This window comes from Suricata suricatta, chromosome 3 (genome assembly GCF_006229205.1).
Source record: "Suricata suricatta isolate VVHF042 chromosome 3, meerkat_22Aug2017_6uvM2_HiC, whole genome shotgun sequence".
In the NCBI taxonomy this organism is placed as follows: domain Eukaryota; kingdom Metazoa; phylum Chordata; class Mammalia; order Carnivora; family Herpestidae; genus Suricata; species Suricata suricatta.
In genome coordinates, this window is record NC_043702.1 from 118,778,010 (window position 1) to 118,793,027 (window position 15,018).

Consider the following 15,018-nt stretch of genomic DNA (forward strand, 5'->3'; position numbering starts at 1 on the left):
ACTCTGACTCCTGAGATGAGATCTCCAGCCGTGCTCCAGCCACACCCCGGAAGCTGGCTGGTCTAGCACGGCAGAAGCCTGAGGAATCACTGGTCCAATAAGATAAACTGTCCTGTCTCTTTGTCATTGGACTGACAAACGTGACCCCAGAAAGCTGAGGAAGCAGCAAAAAGTTCCTGATTGCGCTAACCTTCCTCTTATGGATAGGATGTTCTGTTGGTATTAATTGCCTCTGATCTGGGCATGGGATTTCAACATGGCAAAAGGTAAGGGGAGCCTACGCCTCTACCGCCAGACTCTAATGGGGGGGTCTTTGAGTGGCCACTAGACGGCCCACCAATTTGGCTAAGGTTAGTCATGTAGGAAAAATCATGGAGGCGTATTGCACTTATACACCCAAGGATCCTGAAAAATGAGGAAACAAATTGGCTGTCATTCTTACTTTTGTAAACCAGACAGTGCCAGATATTAGAAACCCTAAAAGATACCCTTGCCAAATTAACCATGGAGGCTGGCGGAAATTGGGTAAACTCTCCTTCCCTATGCCCTTTACAGGGTAAGAAATTTCCCTTACACCAAGGAGGGCTATGCCAGGCTTTAGGGGTAACACCGTTTTTAAGAATTGATGATTGGCATGAGCCTGCAGGTTCAAGAAGCCCTGCCTGAAAGCCTTCCTCTGTGTCCCTGCACCACAGGCACCTCCAGCTTTTCTGTGTGCTGGTGCTTCTGAGAGGCCCTCCCTTCCTGCCTCCTCCCCATGCCCAGCACCAGACTGCGGGTGTAGGTTGCCAGCTGCTCTTAGACCTGCCCTGCGGTGTGCCTTTCTCTTTGGTTCTGCCCCTGCCCCACCCCCAGCAGAATGTGCTTCTACTGCTGTGGCCCCTGGATGCTTTCTTCTCCTTCACCCGATGGTGGAGTTTGTCCCCTCCTCCCAGCCCTAGTGACTCTTCACTTTTGATCTACGGGTCACAGGCGACTTAAGGCTTTTTTCCTTTAGGAGAAAGGGTCTGAGTGACGTTTCATGCTCTCCCTGCAGCCGGCCTGCACCACTGAAGGATGTTCTCTGGTCCCCAGCCCTGCCTCCAGTGCTGCTCATGAGAACCCAAAGGATGTTCATACTGAAGAATCCTGAGTGGGTGGGAACTCCCAGTGTGTGCGACTCCCAGAGCCTCCATCTTTCTTGGTGGCCTACCCTTGACCTCTACAGATTTGTTAAACACAGCTGCTTTCTTACACACACAATAGGTAGCCCAGTCTTCCTCCAGTGTCCTGCCACAAGGTGCCTCTGTGCTCATGTCCCATCTCTCTTGGAGCGGGGGTGGGGGGCCCTCTCACCAGCTCCCATCCATCCAGAATGGGTGAGAACTCATCCAGCTTCTTCCTCAATATGCCCTCCCCAGGCCTCTTTCCTTTGTCATGAAGCAAGGTGACTTTACTCCATGAAGGAACATTTGGGGGATTAAGAACAAATGCACCCAAGGGAACAGATAAAATGTTATTACTCTTTTTAAACGCAAGTTCTGGCACCTGGTAGCAAAACTTCAATCTGGATGAGCTAAATGCATGAACCAAGAGGAATCTGCTTTGCTTATCTAAGCTTTAGGAAGATGGAGTAGCCAAATGGTTAAGAATTCCCATCTCTGAAAATAGAAAAAGTTGGACTGGAATTTCAAGTTGTCAGCACCTGGCTGAGTAACTTCAGGTAAAATACTTAACGTCTCCAGGCCTCAGTTTCCTCTCCTGTGCAATAAGGCTCATGGGTTGTTAAAATGATCAAAAGAGTTATGGTGTGTGAAAGCACTGAGCACAGTGCCTGGCACACAGTAAGCACTCAGTCAGTGTAGCTGTTATCGTCAACTCTCTTGACATCAACGTTTCCTATCGTACACTGGTCTTGCATGTATCCCACAGCTGTCCTTCCTGGAGAGGAGGATGATCAGGTAGTGGGCAGGAAGGATCAAGTCACTGGCCAATGGGACCTTGGGACCTAACGCAAACTATACTACCTAGATTTGGTGCTCACCCATTTCATTTGCTCTTTTTCCCCTTTGAATGTGGAACAGACATATGCATGAATGGGTCCTAGAAGCTGGAGGGTTAATACGCTATCAAAAATCCAGTAGTTAAGTCTGTGCCTACATCATTGCTGAATGTGGCTCAGGGCTAACTTAGCTAAAGCTCTTGTGGGAAAGAAATTACGGCGAATGAATACAGGGTGAGCTGCAAATGTCAGAAGCAGGGAAACAGGAGAATGCAAAGAAAGACTGCCTGGACACGGCTGATCAATCCTTATGACCTAGTTTCTAGGGAAGGACCGGTGATGAATTTGCTAACTCATGGGCCATCACAGATGTTTATAATAACAAGCCTGCTTTGCAAACCATTTCATGTAAACTGATTTAATTTTCTTTTGTGGCAGATTATCAATACATTTGTCTATAGATAAAATAAGCGATAGATAAAATAGAGATAAAACAAGTAATAAGTATAGCCTTTCTTTTTTTAAAAGTTTTTATTTAGTTATTTTAGGATACAGAGAGAGAGAAAGAGACAGAGAAAGAAAGAGCACACTTGGGAGGGACAGAGAGAATCCCAAGCAAGCTCAGAAATGCCTGATGTGGGGGCTCGAATTCATGAACTGTGAGATCATGACATGAGCTGAAATCAAGAGTCTGCCGCTTAACCAACTGAGCCACCCAAGCACCCCTAAATATAGCCTTTCTTATCATCAATAAGATCTATGACCGTATCATAGCAAACTTGCTAATAAGTGAGGAAAACTCAGTTTCCAGAAGTCATTTAACTGTGAGGTGAATGGACCTCTAATCTTGCTCAAAGTAGTCATAGTCACTGCTTGAAATGTTGCTAACTGTGTGCATCCTGACTTGTAAGGAATAACTGATGCCTTGCAGCATAACATTAGAATTCAGGATGATCTTGACAGGTGGAAGTAGCCTAAACTGAAGTCACAGACATGTGAGGTCGCAGTAACTGATGTGGAGAGAACACTTTCACAATACACAAATTGGGAAATAAATACCGATAGAAAAAATGCAGAAAAAAAAGAATGTGCTGGGGTGCCTGGGTGGCTCAGTCAGTTGAGCGTCCGGCTTCAGCTCAGGTCATGATCTCACGGTTCGTGGGTTCAAGCTCCGCATCGGGCTCTGTGCTGATGGCTAGCTCAGAGCCTGGAGCCTGCTTCATATTTTGTGTCTCCTTCTCTCTCTGCTCCTCCCCTTCTCTCACTGTCCCTCTCTGTTTCTCAAAAATAAATAAAAAACATTAAAAATTTAAAAAAAGAAAAAAATGTGCTATTGTAGGGACATATATATTACATGTATATTACTGCTATATTTCCTCTATTATGGGGGAGCTATAGAAGGAATATCTGTGATAAGCCATTTAAAAACCACACACCTGGGAATCAGACACTCTTGAATTGAATCATGGATCTGCCTCTTCCGAGATGTGTGTTCTTGGGAAGTTTCTTCCCTCTGCTTTCCATGGTTTCTTCGTCAATTAAAAAAGGTGATAATAAGTCTTACCTTGCACAAGGAAGACCCTGTGGAGCAGGCATGATTGGTTGGCTACTCAATATCCATCTCCTCCTTGCTGCTTGTTAAGAAAAACTAAAATTGTTTTGTTTTGTTTTAGTTTGTACTTTTACTTCTCTTTTAAAAAATTTAGGTAATTAACACACAGCGAAATTTTGGTTTCAGGAGTAGAATTAAGTGATTCATCACTTAAATGGGATACCCAGGGCTCATCGTAAGTACCCTTCTTAGTACCCACCACCCATCTAGTCCACCTCCCACTCACCTCCCTCTGTCAACCCACAGTTTGTTCTCTATCATTAGGAGTCTCTTGTGGTTTGTTTCCCTTTCATCTTCTCCCCCACCTCCCCATATGTTCCTGTTTTATTTCTTAAATTCCACATATGAGTGAAATCATATGGTATTTGTCTTTCTCTGATTGACTTATTTTGCTTGGCATAATGTTTTCTAGCTCCAACCACGTCATTGTAAATGGCAGGATTTCATTCTTTTTGATGGATAATATCTGGCATGTGTGTGTGTGTGTGTAGATATAAATATAGATATAATGTTATTCATCCATTAATTTGTTGATGAACATTTGGGGTCTTTCCAGAATTTGGCTATTGTTGATAATGCTGCTATAAACTTTGGGGTGCATGTATCCTTTCAAATCTATATTTTTGTATCCTTTGGGTAAATACCTAATAGTTTAATTGCTGGATCATAGGGTAGTTCAATTTTTAGTTTTTTGAGGAACCTTCATACTGTTCTCCAGGGTGGCTGCCCCGGTTTGCATTCCCACCAACAGTGCATAAGGGTTCCCCTTTCTCCACATCCTCGCCAACATCTATTGTTTCTTGGGTTGTTGATTTCAGCCATTCTGACAGGTATGAGGTGGCATCTCATCATGGTTTTCATTTGTATTTCCCTGCTGTTGAGTGGTGTTGAGCATCTTTTCATGTGTCTATTTGCCACCTGGATGACTTCTTTGGAAAAAATGTCTATTCATGTCTTCTGCCATTTCTTAACTGGGTGTTTTTTTTTTTTTTTTTTTGATGTTGAGTTTGTTAAGTTCTTTATATTTTTGATACTAACCCACTATTAAATATGTGAAACTAAATTTTTGTAGGTGGCTGGATATCCTCCTGAATGTGACCCCCACACCAGATTGGGGGTAAGTCTTGATCAGCTCTGACATACTGTTACTGGAGTCTTATCTCTGTAGACTCCTCATTATGTGGAATGGCACTGTTCTTATGATTTCAATAAAGGCTCTTCTTACATTTATTGCCACAAATTCCTCAATGGAGCAGTTGGGAAGTGCCTGATATAAAACTTCTACTTGGAGGGGGTATTCATAAATGTTAGTTACTATTCATATTTCTGAAGCATTTGGTCTTATTGCTTACCTCTTTCTTATACATATTTCTTTCTCCTCTTTTGCCTTAGATACCTCTGGTTTTCGTCTCAAGTCTTGTGGTGCTGTTTCTCAGTCTTGGAGGTCAGTTTCCCTTTCTCTGCCTCCCCCTTAAATGTGGTTCCCCCTCGGGGGTCTGTTCTTCACTTCCTTGATTTCATACACTCCTTTGGCTTCATGGTCCTTAAATAAATATCTCCAGCTCCCATCTGTGTTTTTAGCTGCTGGCCATGATTTCAGTGGCCTGTTTTACATCTGTACTTGGATGTCCTGTCAAACTGAACTCCCATTTCTGCGATTTTTTTCACTCATTCCTGCTGCTCCTCTGCACTTCTTTTCTTGGGAAATCACCCTGGCTCATGATTGTTTCAAGCCAGAAACTTGCATTCACCTATCGCTCATCCTCATATCCCACAGTCTGTTTTTTGCCTTAATGTCCTCCAATCTGTCCTGTCTCCTAGATCTTTACTGCTATTGTTTTGGTTCCCTCTTTCTAACCATCATCATTTCCAAGCCAGATTATTGCAGAGACCTCTCGACCTGACTCCTCCTTTCCAGTTTCTTCTCCTCTATGCCATCTTCTAGAATGTAAAGGCAGAATATTTCAAAAATACAAATCTAATCAAGTCACTGCCTGCTTTTAAATCTCCCCTGATATTTTCAAAATAACATGTAGACTTCTTAGCATTGTTGACAAGCTCTTTCATGACTGAGCTCAGTATATCTTACCTGACATCTTGGAGTTACCTAGAATGATTTAAAAAACTACTAGTGTGGCAGTAGTAAGTGGAGGTTAGAAGACGTGCCTTGGATATTTAGTCTTCTTCGTCAATTTATAGGCCTCCATGAGTCAAGTGCCTGCATTTTGTCAAATGTCATGATAGGTGGTTGATGTGAACTGTCTTTAATCCTGGTAAGATCCCTCTTCAGAAATGAGCAAAAGGGCCCAGAGATATTAAGTAACTTCCCTGAGCTGAAACTGGGTAAATGCTGATCAGTGATTAAAAACATGTAGAATCTCCACAGTAGAATGCCATGTCTGAGAAAGTAAAATAAAGTTAATAAATGTGGTCCACCCATACTCCTTTTGTCTTAGGTTGGGTCTTTCAACACAGAGACATGGAGAGCTGATCAAGATCTGGGACAGAGTAAGAGTAAAGGCAGCAGAGCTGGGTAAAGGGGGAAGGGTGAACCACAACGCAGTCCCAACAAAGGTCTCAGCTGATCCTTTAGGAGCTCTGGGATGAATCAGCCCTGCAGAGTTCTCCCAAACCTGGGAATGAGAACCAGGCCTTTGTTCCCTTGCACCAGCCAGCCATTCCTAATAGCCAGGATTTAGGTCATGTGGAAGCCGATAGAACTGACCTGCCCAAGTGTTTCATATTTTATTATCATTGTTTTATAGCAACCCAAAGATGACTATCTTGAGTGCAGCAATTATTTTAATAAACAGTATTTGCAAGGCACTGTGATGGGTACCATGGGAAACTCAAAGGTATTTAAATCATGTTTGATGCCATGTAACTTAAATTTAGGAGTAAAGTGAAGTATATAGAAGTACATCATCTGTAAAATGAGAATAATAATAATATCTATCTCTTAGGGTGGATATAAGGATTAAAAAGACTGCCACAAAATAAATCCTAAAATAAAACAAAACAAAAACAGTGCTCAGGCCCCACCCCCCGAGATTTTGATTTTGCTCATTTAATGTAAGGTATAGGCCTTTTTCAAGCTCTCTGGGTGGTTCTACTGTAAATCACGGCTGAAAACCACTGCCCACAACGAATCCTCCTGTCTCAACAGGACCTAGTTGCCTCTTAACAGCTGTAGATAATTTGCACTTGGATGAATGGAGGATCTTCTCTCCGATTTCTACCTTTCTCAGGTGCGCAAAGGACTTTCTGCTCAACTTCTCTTTACCTAGTCCCGCCATCCCTTCAAGTTGCTCAGCCCCTATCTCAAATGGCTGCCCAGTCCCTCCATGTGGACATGGCTGCCTGGCTTCCCACAGATTTCCCACCGTGCTCCACACTTTCCAGAGCACAGCCTTGATCCCCTTATGCTGTAATTGTCCAGTTAAGTCTTCACTCATATATTGTGAATCTCCTTGGGTCATGTATTTTATTTTTGCATCCTTCGTGTCTAGAATAGTCCCTGCAGTAAGCCTTTGAAGGAGTTAATGGGTCCTTGCTGGAGCAACATGGTGTATCAGACAAAATGTTAATCTAAGTTTGAGTCCTGTCTTCAACACTAACTGTGTAGGCAACCTTGAGCCCTGTCCCCCAGTATTCACAGCCCCCTGGAACCCTTCCCTCTTGATGAATAGAAAACAGATGAAATGACAGATGCCACTTTCAAGACTAGGTTGTAAAAGACTGTGGCTCTGTGTTGGTTTTTCTCCCTCCCTCTCTTGCTCTATGATGGAGACAGCTGCCATGTTGTGGCCTATCCCGTGGAGACACCCACATGGTGAGGAGCTGAGGGAGGCCTCTGGCCAGTGGCTAGTGAGGAACTGAGATCCTTAGTCCAACAGCCTGTCGGGAACTAAATCCTCCCCCAGACTGAGCTTAAAAGTCAATCCTGCCTCAGGTGGGCCTTCAGCAATGGTTTGACCACAGCCCCAGGAGAGACGCTGAACCACAGGCCCCCAGCTCAGCTATGTCTTGATTCTTCACCCACAGAAACTGTGACAAAATAAATGTTTGTTGTTTCAAGCAGCTAAATTTTGGGGTAATTGCTGTATATGCTGGAGCACTGATTTGATTCAGTCCACTCCACTCCACTTTCTGCCCCTTGAAAAATGAATATAATAGGGGCGCCTGGTTGGCTCAGTTGATTAAGCATCTGACATTGGCTCAAGTCATGGTCTCATGGTTCGTGGGTTCGAGCCTCATGTTGGGTTCTGTGCTGATAGCTAGCTCAGGGCCTGAAGCCTGTCTTCAGATTCTGTATCTCCCTCTCTTTCTGACCCTCCCCTGCTCTGTCTGTGCTGTCTCTTTCTGTCTCTCAAAAATAAATTTAAAAACACATAAAAAATTTAAAAATAAAAAAATTAATATAATACCACTCAGTTCCACAAGATTCTTGTGAAATTCAAACGATATGCAAATTAAAGTAATTTGTATTTTAAAGTATGATACAAAAGTAAGATATACACTCCAGAAACATCATAGTTTAGACACTTAGAGTCTTCAATCTTAATTGTGTGATATCACAAATTATGAGCTCCTAAATTAACCAGCGAGAGGTACACAGCTAACATCATTATGTCTGCTGGAATGATGTTGTAGCGCCCAGCTGTGCGTTTAATTAATTTAACAACAAATGCCTATAAACACTTACTTTTTTCATTTGTTAGCTGAGAATTCCTGCAGTAAAAAATACAGCACCCTCATTAGGTGTTGTAGTTCTCTATTTATGTTAAACCTAAGGACTGCTTTTGTCCAAAGTATTCAACCAGAAAGCAGAACAGGTCCTAGATGGACTTTAGCCCTATTTCTGCCTGGAGCCTGGGTCCTTAAGTGGGGAGAACAATTGTGGTCAGCAACAGAGACTCAGTGAGGGCCTTCCCTCGCACGCGTCATGTTAACCCCTGGGAATCTGAGGTATGGGAAATGTGGACTCAGTTCTTACAGAGCCCAACATCGAATGGGGGTGATAGAGCCAGAAAGGCTTCCTGTGCCATGGAACCAAAGTGTTTTATGGGTAGTATGACCTACAGTCTTTCAAAGTGCACAAAATAACCAGGATGAACCTCAAGAACTGAGGCCTGTTTGTCGTGCTCTGTAACATGGAGAAATAGGAAGATGTAATATTTAGACAGAACTGTTAAATTTTTACAGCAATTCTTACCTCTTTATTACCTCATAGTTTTGTTTTGTTTTGTTTTTGCAGAGAGAGAGCATGCGCATGAGCAGGGAAGGGGCAGAGTGAGAGAATCCCAATGCTCAGCTCAAAGTCCAATGCAGGGCTCGATCCCACAACCCTGGGATCATGACCTAAGTAGAAAACAAGAGTCAGGCACTCAACTGACTGAGCCACTGACACGTCCCACCTTATAGTACTTTTAAAATTGTATTTGGGCATCTATTATTTGCAAAACTATGCTTAATGCTGTGGGGCTCAAAATATATAAGAGATGATTCTGTCCCTCCCACTCCCCCCAAATAATACTAGCACCACAACTCTCACAGCACAGGTTGTTGAGGGCCAGGCAATGTATTAAGATCTTTTGTGCACTGTCTCCTTTTATCTTCACAAAAACTTTAATAGGAAGGTAAGAGTGTTGCTGTCAAAGATGAGGTTGAAGGCTCAGGAAAGGGGAGCAATGTTTCTGGGCTTATACACGTAGGAAGTGGCCTCGCCAGGACCTGAGACAGGTCCTCTCCCTGCACCTCACCCCCAGCCCATCTACTTTGGTTGTTGATAGCATCACGTGATGTCTTATAGAATATTTCATGGTTCTATGAAAGCATCTTCATTCACCATCTTATTTATTTTCAATGACAAATCTCTCACATCAGTAGTATCCCCATTTAGAAGTGAGAAAATAAGGCTTAGGCAGCTTCAGTAACTTGTCCAGGGTCAGTCAACAAATTTGAGGTAGATCCAAAATTCAATATGAGATTCAGACCTGAGTGCACAGGAATGTTACAACTTAAGGAAGAAATCCAAGGTCAAACATAAGGTCAGAAGGTAGGCTGCAGGTGCTACAGCAAGCAGGGTAGAGAGGGATTGCGGTGGGAGGAAATGAGGGGTCATCTTTGGAGAAGCTGCATCTTTAAGGATGGAGACCAGAGGTAGAGAGGTACCGGGGTTATTCCTGTAGGGGATGCAGAGTGAGGGTGTCCCTGCTGAGGAAGACTCTGAAGATCCAGGTACTAGAGCTACCCTGCACCATCCCCTCTGGGTCTGCTCCCTCATGTCTACTACAACACGATGATGTTCGTGCCCCACAGCGCTGGTGTGAGAGCTCGAGGGATGAGGTGGGAGTGGCCTAAAAGACATGAAGCACTTTACAAATATCAAGCCTTCTTATCCCAGGTTTAAACAAGATGATCTTGAGGTTCTGAGTCTTGAGGAACTTGTCCAGGATCAGAGAGAGGGCCCAACAAGACCCAGGCATCAGCACCAAACTCTTGAACGACCAGCTAGTGCCACTGGCTAGTGATAGTGCCTGAGCCTCAGTCGATATTGGGAGAGACACCAACTGATGAGATTTCTGTCCATGAAGACTTACTACTTTCTGGGATCGTGAAGACACAAGCTAACGAAAGAGAGAAACATTCTGGACATTCATTGGCTGGAGCAAGGTGGATGGAAGGAATTTATCAGGATGGTCCGAGGATCAGGTCCCCTTGCTCTAAAGAGGTTGGGTCATGTTACCCTCTCTGTACTCCAGTCCCAACTGGTAAGAAAATGTACTCCAAGGGCATGGCTTAGAAGTAGCAGTTCTCAAACTTTCCATGGTAAAGTCCATGGGCTCATCTCAGTAGTTTCAAATACATAAAACAAACTGCATAGGATTATAAAAGAAACGGGTTATATTGAAATGCACTTACCAAACTATTTTTTAAAATTCTGATATAGTAATATATAAATACATGCTTCTTTACTAAAGTATTAGATATAAAAGGTCTAGCAGTGGATCTAGTAACTATTATATTTCCATGTAGACATAGCATAAATGATATTTTAAAATATTTGTAATATTTGTAAATATTTTTAAATATACAGTTTATACTGATTATAAAGTTAGATATTTCTAATTATACTGCTATAGTTTGTTGGTGATATTTACAACTGAAAAACATGGCATTTTAGGGAGAGGCTACTGAAGCATAAATGTTACTTCTCTATTCAAATCTGTGTACAGCCTCCCTTTCCACCCCAGAATTCTATCCATGAATCCTTTGGGACCCAAGAATAAGAACTCCCAGATAAGAGGAAATAAAAGTTTTTTTAAAGGTGATTTCTTTGTCTTGAGTGAGAGACAGAGAGAGCACATGAGCATTAGCAGAGGAGGCGCAGAGAGAGAGAGAGAATCCCAAGCGGGCTCTGCACTATCAGTGCAGAGCCTGATGTGAGGCTTAAACCCATGAACATGAGATCATGACCTGAGCTGAAATCAAGAGTTGGATGCTAACCTGATTGAGCCACCCAGGCACCCCCAATAAAAGAAGGTTTTTAAGTAGAAGGCAATACGTTATGGAGGAAATAACATTTATGATTCTACTTACTGTTAATTATTTTTTCTTTATTAATAATAAACCATGTTCAATTAAACTTCACTACAGATACGAATTATATTAATTATTCCTCACCCTAAATATTCATGAAATGAATGGCTGGACAATTAGGCAAATGTATGTTTTTAAATCACAAATCTATCCCAGTTACTTTAATGAATTAACACTCTGTGCCTTAGTTTCCCCAGATGGTCAGCATAGCAGTAACAAAGAATATAATGTGAGTGTCCAGGATATGGCATCTGGAGTCTGAAACAAATTGGTGCTAGCACCACCACACTCCAGTTGGGTGGTCATGGGCAAATTACTTGGCCTTTCTATTCTGCTTTAATCATATACATTTTCTTAAACATTTATTCACTTTTGAGAGACAGAGTGTGAGGGGGGGAGGGGCAGAAAGAGAGAGGGGGAGACACAGAATTGGAAGCAGGCTCCAGACTCCGAGCTGTCAGCATGGAGACCGACGCGGGGTCAAATTCACAGACTGCAAGATCATGACCTGAGCCGAAATTGGATGCTTAACGGAGATAAGCATGGATGCCCCCCAGGAGCCCCATTCTGTTTTAATTATATAAAGTAGGAGTCATGATATCAGCTTCTGAGGGTTGTTTAGAGGATCAATTGGGATGAGATATTTATAAGGCATTTGGCACTGCATCTAACATAAACTAAGGACTTAATTAGCCCCTGCTATCACCATAAGCACAACTATTAGTACCAGTTATCAGGGGATATTTTGGTGATCAAAGGAAAGTCAATACGCCTGACCCGTGACACTGACAAGCCATAGGCTCCCTCCTGCAGAGTCCTCAGGCAGACTTAGAGCTGGTGGGTGACATCAAAACCTGTACCTTGCTGTGGTACCGTCAGCCTTAGCTAGAGAACTGGCACAGAGAAAAGCCCTTGTGTGACTGGGCAAACAGGTTATGGCTGCTGTGGAGTCTCTTATTGCCCTTCCTAAATGCCTGCAATTTTTGGTTGCAGCCTCTCCTAGAATCCAGTCTCTCGTGTCCAGCCTTCTCTCCTTCACATTCTCTGGTGCACCTGTTAAGAGACAGGAAGAGAAGGGGATTTTAATTCTTAAGACTTTCATTCTTTCAAGGTCTGACTTTTGAGGTCACATCTGTTTAATCTGAACCAATGAATAAGACTGAGGTACTGAGGATGACTCAGTTTCCAAAGTGCTGACTAAAATACCTCTGTATCTTAACAGAAACTTTAAATACCAACATGGAGGTGGCGTAAGGCTCTACACATGGACCCATGCACACCTGAGTAGCCTCTCAGGTCTGTTGCACCTGAGTTCTGTCACCTGGGACAAGGCAGGAACCTCTCTAGACTCTTCCTTGCTTGTTAACTGGGGATGACAGTAGTTAAATAGCAGTGGTGTTAAAATTATGAAATGAGACTTTGTTTACAAACAGCTTACTACACTACAGATATTTAAAACGGTAGTTTTACCATTAAGAAGAATAATGGGACTTTCTGCTTACGGGAGTACGTCGGTTGTGAGACCGGAAGACCTCCAGAGCCCTCTCACCACCTCATGGAGGAACTTGCTTGCTCTATTAATGAATGGTGTTTTTCTGACACTGAAAAGATCCACACACTTTGGTTTCCTCACCAACACAACACTCATGAGGAAACATTTACACAATGAATCATATCCAGTATGCCGATAGAGCAAGATCTAAAACAAAAATATAAAGCTGTCCTGGGTAATGCTTCACCTCTTGCTTTTGAAATCCTCCTAAGCACCTGGGCATCCCAGGTAAAAGAACAAAAATCTTTTGTAAAAGAACAAAAATCAAAGTAAGGCCAGCATATGATGGCTGGGAAAGGCTAAGACTTGAGAATGATCAAGGGCTTCCAGCCTCTTTCCCTCCTCAACTTACAAAGGCTTGAAGAGGCAGTCGGCATAGCCTCTGGGTCCTCCTTAAAGTTTCAGGCTCTTCAGCCATGGAATCCAAATTACTCTTCTGGATGCTCGCCCAGAGCAAAGCTCTGGCTTTGAATTCTCTGGACGGCAGCCATGGTAAAGACATTTGCTACTGCCAGCATGTAAAGGGAAAACATGGACTCCACCACTCAGGCAAGAACACAAATCAAGCGTTTCTAGGATACCTCAGCCAGGAGAGAGCTTTGTCACCAGCTTCTCAGGGTAGAGAAACCATGCCCTCCACTCCCCACTTGGCTAATCTTCACTACTGTTGCAGAATGGAAAAGAACTTCTAGAGACCAAAGACCATAGTCCATGAATTTAAGAACAGAGTCTCAATCTTCATTTTCTATCCCCCGGGGCTCCTGGGCTTCCACATGCTCAAGAAAAGCTCATGGGTTTCCACGTGCTCAGGGAAAGTGTCTGCCGAGATTCAAGAGCACCTTTGGTAGCACTCTGTTCCAAATCGTGCATGTCTTTTTTTTTTTTTTTAACTTTTTGAATTTTAGGTGCACAGTATTGATCTAGTCAAATGCCTCTCACAGTTGATGGTATACTATTACATTTACCCCTGTACGGTTCTTTTCTTATTTGATTTCAGTTTTCCTTTCACGCCTCATTTTCCATTACTTTTCTTTACTATGAAGTAGGCCCCTCCTCTATGATGTTTAATAGATGTTCTGGGTCTGTACGTATCTGTGAGAAATGTGCAGTGGTATTTGGTGTATGTATGTTGCATTTAGCTAACGTAATAGCGTCTCACTACATTTCTTACCTTTTTGCTTACTCCTTCTAATGTGTGCTCACCAGTGTATTGCTTCCCATGCCATGTAATATTCCACCTGAGAATGGACAGCTACTCGTTGCTACAGATAATTCTGCTGTGTATATTTTTTCTACGTGGGCCCTTATGGACTTAGGCAAGATTTTCTCAGGCAGGTTCTCAGGAGAGAGGCTGCTGTATTGCAGGATACCCAGATGCTAATTCCCTTAGAGCTGCCAGATTACTTTCCAGAAAGACTGTGACGGTTTCCACTCTTGCCAGGGAAGCCCGTATGTTCCAGTTTCCGCCAACTCCAATTTTTACCTTGTTGCCACTTGAGTGGATATTAAGTGGCGTACTACTGTTGTTTTAACATTGATGTTTCTCGTTACGGGTGAGGTCGAGAATCTCTTGAACTTTAGCCCTCCAGTTTCTTCCTTATTGTGCATTGCCTATTTATATCCTCTACCCAGTTTCCTATTTTTTCAATGATTAAGAGGAAGCTTCCTCATCTAAGCATTAATCCCATTGATTTTAAACTTTGGACATTCTCTTGATACGGTGCACACGTGTTAACAGCCATCTACTTTGATGTTGCTGGTTAGAAATCCCTAACGTTTATCGCTTCTCGGCCTTTTGGCTAAGATCAAGTGTAGTATCTGTTCTTATCAGAAATCCCTAACGTTTGCGTAGCCACACCCAACACTCTCCTACCTTATAGTCTGTGCTTATATGGTCTTGTTGCAAAAAATCTCTTTCCACTATGGGCATATTTTCTCCTACTGGCTTTCTTAGCTCCGTCTACTAAACGGTTTGTCTACTCCTAACCTCTAACAGATGTCTTCCTTAAACATGTCTCTACTCCTGGGCCTTCTTATCTGTTCTATGTTTTGTTCCTCTGCTGCTGTGCTGGTATATACTCTTCTCTCCTTGCTGTGTGTGTGTGGGGGGGGGGGTGTGTGGGTGGGTGCGCGTGCGTACATACAATTGCCCCACTATTTGTGAAACTGAATTATTCAATGTGGACTTTAGATTCCATTTGTCGAGTTTCCACAGAACCTCTTCTGGAGCTTTTGGGGGAACATACGGAATATGTAGATTCATTTAAGGGA

General features: G+C 42.9%; 1 pseudogene; it reads left to right on the forward strand.

Annotated features, from left to right (window-relative positions):
• Positions 1 to 14,526: 14,526 nt before the first annotated feature.
• Positions 14,527 to 14,750, forward strand: LOC115288703 (annotated as a pseudogene).
• The last annotated feature ends 268 nt before the right edge of the window (positions 14,751 to 15,018 follow it).